At 45.5% G+C, this 6525-nt stretch overlaps 1 protein-coding gene across 3 annotated transcripts in view; it reads right to left on the reverse strand.

Annotated features, from left to right (window-relative positions):
* Positions 1-6318, reverse strand: part of ctnnd2a (catenin (cadherin-associated protein), delta 2a) — a 363304-nt gene extending 356986 nt beyond the window's left edge. For 2 of the 3 annotated variants that reach the window (XM_049565224.1, XM_049565223.1), the window contains exon 1: positions 5936-6317. The gene's annotated coding sequence lies outside the window, so the exon portion shown is untranslated. Of the gene's footprint in view, positions 1-5935 lie in introns of all 3 variants that reach the window. The other variant, XM_049565221.1, reaches the window with a different exon arrangement.
* Between the last annotated feature and the right edge of the window lie 207 nt (positions 6319-6525).

Raw genomic sequence — 6525 nt, forward strand, 5'->3', positions numbered from 1 at the left:
TCCACCCCTTTCACCTCTAAACTACAAATATTTTTCACTATCTTTTGTGGCTTTAATGTGAAGGTCGGCAGATGGCGAGGATGCACTAATGGTGCTGGGATGCATGAAAAAAGGAGGTCATGTCATATCAGCAGAAAGCCTGGCGACTATCTTAAAAAGTTCCACATTCAAAGTGCTTTTCCCATGGTGTCCATTTTCTTGTTGTGAAACAGCATTTTATTCGTATCTTCCCCTACATACATTTGTCATCGTTTCCCCTTCCTCAGAGAGAGGCCAAGGATCAGTGAGAAGCTGCCATCCTTTGAGCTGCGAAGGATTCTGTGTCCTGCTCAAGGACACTCAGGGAATAAAAATGGGGCCTCCAGACTCTCGACTTTTTAGTTGAACAAAGGGATCCTCTAATAAATACATCTCACGGAGTGTGTGACGAATCCGTCTAAATCATGCTCAATCAATCGTGTCTACAGAAAAATGTTTTAGTTTTTCCTATGCAATAAGATCAACACTTAAGGGGCAGTTCACCCCAAAGTCAAAAATGCATTTTTGTTCTCTTACCTGTCGTGATATTTATCAGTCTAGATTTTTTTTTTTATCTGAGCTGCCGAGTTTGGAGATTTTGACCGTGAAGATGTCTGCCTTCTCTCCAATATAATGGAGCTAGATGGCACTCGGCTTGTGGTGCTCAAAGTGCAAAAAAAATACATTTGAAAAACTCAATAGCAATGCCTCTTTCCCAAAATCACTACCCAGATACTCAAGCTAACCCACAAACCATGTTGTGAGCAGTTTTATGTAGGAACTATTTTCTTAACATCAAACTACACCCGCCAACCATATCACCACAGAAGGAAGCATGCATCTACTCATGAACAAGAGGCTTGTGCTGTAATGTTAGCTAGCTCAGTGGTGCTACAGGAGCTTGCAGTATCTGTGCTTGGTGATACAGTTGGCAGGTGTAGTTCAGAGGAAAGAAATTAGTTCCTACATGAAACTGCTCACAACAAGGTCTGTGGATTATCTTGAGAAACCAGGTCGTGATTCTGGAGAGAGACATTTCTGTTGAATTGTTCAAAATCATCTAGTTTCATATTGGAGAGAAGGCAGACATCTCCATGGCTGATATCTTCAACCCTCAGCAACTCACACTAAAACAATGCGGACTGATAAATAGCTCTACAGGTACAGCCCGTTCTTATCCACTGCTCGTATGTTTTCCTACAAAAAGTAACGCATCAAAATTCATACATATCCCATGTAAAGGTGAGCCAGTAGTTCATGCATAACCCACCTTTTTAGGGATGCTCCCATCACGTCACCAATGCAGTGATGGTATTAAAGATGGAGCAGTCCTGAGCGGACCAGTTAGGAAGCAGGTTGGGGCTGTGGATGGGTCACAAAACACAGGACTTTCCCCGGGAGTCCGGTGTTCAAAGCCGTGTGTACTTTGAGTGAACCTTGAGTCATTTAGTTTAGTTAGTCCTCACCATGATTCTTTTCCTAAACCTAACCTCTGTACCTTACATAAAGTTACATAATGACCGTAAAAAGGATGTAACATCAGCCGTAGGGTGATATCATGCCAACTTGTGTGTGTATTTTTGTAGGATATCATATGAACCCCCGTATGAGGATACAGGTAAAAAGAAAAATATTGAGCATAGCGTTAGTTCAGGCAGGACACGACGTCAAGCTCAGCTCACATCCCAGCTACATCAGCTGATCTCAAACAGTCCAATCAACTGATGGAGCAGCTGATTGATCACATGATTCCTTTCTATGCAACCAATTGGCGAATCTCATTCAGGGCACCGGATTTAAACTGCTCTGGCCTGCCTACTGTTGCTGCTTCCTCTGCAAGTGGCTTTGCAACCCGCCTCCACCCCAGCTCCTCCTTTTCATGCTGTGTCTGATGCTGCTCTGTTCTGTTCCTGGGGGGGGGGTCTTTGCAACTGCTCACCTTGCCATGTATGCGCATGGAAGGGCAGGAAGGTTTGCTCTGTCTTCCTCAGGTTTTCCTCATTCGCACATGGAAGGGCAGAGAGGTGTAGTCTCTTCACCTTAGGCTTTCTGCGTAGGCCCAAGGAAAGGCAGAGAAGCCCAAGAACAGAGCCATACTGACAAACATAATACTGCAAATGGAAATAAAGTTTTCTTTGACTCAAGTGTTTCTATCTGAAATGCATTTTTGATTTGAGGTTGAACTGTTCCTGTAAGTGCTGCATTGGAATACGTGCCTCAATATACTAAAGTGCTGTGCTGGGCAGTAAAAGCAGTAACAGCACTACCCGACGCTGAAAATATACTGCCAGTCCAGTATTTCTCTTTAATGTTGCCGGATATAAAATGAGAAATTAGGGAGAATCATTGACCAACTCATTGCAGTTCCACTGGCAGGGGTGAATGCATTCCTGATAGCAAGCTGCTAATGCATCTCATTCTCACTCTAATTAATAAACAGTAAAGAAAGCAATGATCATTAGAATATTTCACATTGACTCACATGGACGCACTTGGGAACAAAAGCGTAACATCTAGACTACTACCTTGACATCCCCACAAGATAGCCATGTTGGGTGCACTGCACAGCACCCTTGAGAGAAAGAAGAGTGATATTACAGGTTTAATGGTGCGTAACATGTATGTAATCTTGTAACAATTCCACAGTAATGGGGATATTGTAAAAGTGTCCATTAGCAGTGGCACATCAGTGTTGTTTTTTTATGTCATTAAACAAGCTCATAAGCATCTAGTCTCCAATGTAAGCAGCATCAAGCCAGCTGATTGATGAGCACAGTGAGGCTGTCAATTAGCGCCCTCCCCTGTGTCCACACATATGCAATCAATGCAATCGGCAAGTATGGATCAAATGTCAGCCACTCGCCCAGGGCCCATTCACATTGCATTCAAGTGAACGTATAAAAGAAAACATTGGCAACATGCAGCACATGACAGAGCTCAAGGACATCAAAGCGTTAAATCAAAGCATTCGCTCTTCTTGATGGTGCCTCGCGTTCTACAGTTGTCTTTTGTATGTTTTTTTCCTTCTTTCAGTCACGTAGCAGTAACAGATAGAAAGGACATGAATAGACCTACGAACACTCACGTCTCCATAAAAGAAAATAGTGATTTTTGTGTGTTAGAGGAGAAAAAGGTCATAACTTAATTTCAAATCAGCCAATAGCTAGACTGCTAATAAAAGACACGCAGTCAATACAACAATAGCCTTTTTTTCTGTCTCACGTTGACAATTGAGCAGCATCAGATGTTGCCTCTGGGCTTGTGTCACACCTCAAAAGAGGTACCGTATTTGCCACCGGGCCTTATGGCTCCTCTGGAGGAAAGCCATTTGTGCATTATCAACATTCATCTAATCCAATATTTAGGTTCTTGAAAACAAATGAAAACAATATTGGGGAGACTGACTGTGCTCTCACAGGTTTCACATTTCTGGATCAAATGGTTTCCTAAAGGGGATGTTGTCTGTGTTAAAATGATATATGCATAGTGTGACACTACGGGGGGAAACTTTTTGGCTTTGTCCACTTTGAGGTGAGGTCAAAGGTCAGGGGTCTGTGTAGAACAGAGCCGCTGGACCTGCTAGAAATTCATTGCCTCGCTCATTGACAGATACTGCTGGTGTAGGACAGTCTCCCTGCTCACCACGCTGTCTTACATATCACATAAATTATGAAAATTCCTGGTACAAGTGAAGGAAGAAGGGATGGACATAGTCCCATCTCCCTGAAAGATGTCTGTCTTGTTATCAAGTATGAGATGAAATGAAATCAGAAGTTCAAATTTCGCTGCTGACGCTCCTCAACGTCAGGTTCCTATACTGAATGTGAAGACATTACCATGCACTCTGAACACAGCTATACTTTGCAGCCTGGGAAGATGATTTTGATACCAAGCCTTTCAGCACACAAGTGATCAAACACCAAAACATCAAACCAGACATTTAACAGGGGAATTCCGACCTCTTTTGATCTCAATCTTTGCTCATTGTATGTGTAAAGAACTGGCCTACAGCGCGGATCTTTTTAAAGATATAAATGAATGACAAAGCATGACAGTCACACTACCAATGCACCAAACCACACCCCACTCTCACTCTCTAATGAAGATTAAATCCATAACAGTTACAATATTTTCAAATCCTCCCTGACCCTGCTCTGCCACAGGGAGGATAACCATAATTCAAACTCTCCCCTCCCTTCATCAGCACCACTAGCTCATCCCAGCAGCTCTTTGGACTGTCGTCAGCACTCCATCCTGTGGACGCCTGCCAGTAGCCCCTCCGTCCGATCAATAGGCACCGGCGGCTAGCTTTCCCCCCTTTGCTCTCTCTCCCTCTCTCCTTCCCTCGCCGTCTTTCTCTCCCTCTCTCGGCTACCACAGTATAAAGACTGTTCTGTTCTGCCGGCGCAGCATAGTGATTAGGCATTAGGCCTGCGCTGCTGTGTGAATTAGCTTAATCTGTGTCCGCGATGAAGGACGAGGCTTTTCATGCCCACTGGAGACATTCACTGGACATAAAAGAAGCTAATCTTTAGGAAATTTAGAGAAGGGTTGAAGCGTGTGCGTGTGTGTGTGTGAGGGAGACAGAGATTGCACGAGAATTGTTGAGACAGTTCCCACAGTGATATGTCTCTTATAATGCTGCTTATCCCTCAAAATTACGAAAAAATCTGCTGAAGTTCTTGAAGATGTGCGGCTCATGGGCAAGCGGAGTGTTGTACTGTCATCACTTAAAGCACTGGAAAAGTGGATAACATGCTGGTTGAAGCAGACTGAGCAGTGGGAAGAGTAATCTATAACTCCCCATATTCCTGCACCAGAGGTCAGTTTGAGGGGAATTAGAGGGGATTGCTTTCTCCTTGTTACACGGCTGCCTACCTGGCCACAAAGGACGCTGCCTAACCTGCAGATCTCAACACAAAGTTTGATAGTTTCCAAGCAACACAGACCAAAAGACAAAGGATTTAATGTGATACAGGAGCTGAGCGTACACGAACACGTTTCCCCCGCTCTGTGCAGCCTCTGCTGTCCATCACGCACCTGGCCGACTGCTGACATGCACTAGGCTAAGCATGTACCCACAGCATGCCTAACAGCAGCAACCCCCAGCCCCCCCCCCCCCCCTCCTCCTCTTCTCCTCCACATCATCTGCTGGATATATTGTACGCCCTTGACAAACTGCCAGCACAAAATCCTCCTCCTGCAAATGTCTATTGATCAAAGCACAAGTACGGCTGTGGGAAAGGTATGGAGTCTTACCCCTACTCTTATCCTTGCATCACCTCCCATGCTCCAGCACCTTACAGACAAAAGGCAATTCCATAAAACTTAATGGGTATCAGCGGACAATGAGATTCACAAGCAATATTCTGCACTATAATACCTCTGGCACCTGTTTGGCCCAGTAATGAATCATATAGGCTCTCACACTATGCCATGATATCCTGTCCAGATATTTTTAAGGTTATAGCAACAACTTTACTTATGGTTGTTAATGGAGTTGCAGAAATTCAATAATCATCACCTGACAAAGAGGAGCAGCCATACCCATTTTGTTTACAATGTGCTTTTCACACCTTTTGAGCACTTTTACGCACAACCAATGGTGAATTTGGGTCAGCAGTCAGCTGGAGCCAAATATCTGCTGTGTGTTGGGTGATCTGAGCACAGTCGGACGCTTCGTAGCAAGCTTGTTATCAAAAGCAGGGCATTATTGTTAAACCAGCAGTTTCCCAAAATCATCCACCGTGCATGACCAAGAAGGCAGAGCTCCTGCGCATCTCCAAAATTGCTATAACCACGTCCCACTCTGTTGAATGATAACAAAAACCAGAGGCGTTTGAAGACCTGTCACCTTCTCCCTCCCCTGCCCGATCATATGAAGTCTACAGCATGGGGAAATAACGCGATGACTTACCGAAATGAGATCCTGGCCACTGTCAGCGTCCGGCTTCCCCTCGTTTCCCTTCTGCCCCTCGGTCCGCCTCTCTTTCAAGTCAATCCGCAGTGTGCTCAGATCAGATCACAACGGAGCGGTGCGCCTTTTCGCTGCGTCCTGCGTCCAGAGTTGCCGGGGATGGAGCGACCATTTGCCGGGATCCTGGGCCGGGGGTGCAAGGCTGAGGCATCCGCAAGGGGAGGAGGAGGAGAAAGATGTGGAAGAGACGGTGGAGGAAGAGGCGAGGCGCTGGGTACGAAAGCGAGAAAGAAAGAAAGAGAGAGAGAGAGAGAGAGGAGAGCAGCAAAGCACTGCAGCGACGGGGAGGCAACACCGCCGGAGAGGAGGCAGACAGCAGCTCTCTGTCTCGCTCTCGCACTCACTCACGCACACGCGCAGCGTTCTCATACAAGAATACAGAGCGCCATCTTCAGGTGAAGCGTGGTAGGAGGAGGGTGGGAGTTGTCTCAGACATTTAATGTGTGTCATACATGAACACTCACATTATTAGCTCTGTGCTTTTTTGGACGGACCACAGGGGAGTGTCAGTGTGGCTCCACAGGGAACAT

The sequence above is a fragment of the Epinephelus fuscoguttatus genome, linkage group LG21, assembly GCF_011397635.1.
Source record: "Epinephelus fuscoguttatus linkage group LG21, E.fuscoguttatus.final_Chr_v1".
NCBI lineage: Eukaryota > Metazoa > Chordata > Actinopteri > Perciformes > Serranidae > Epinephelus > Epinephelus fuscoguttatus.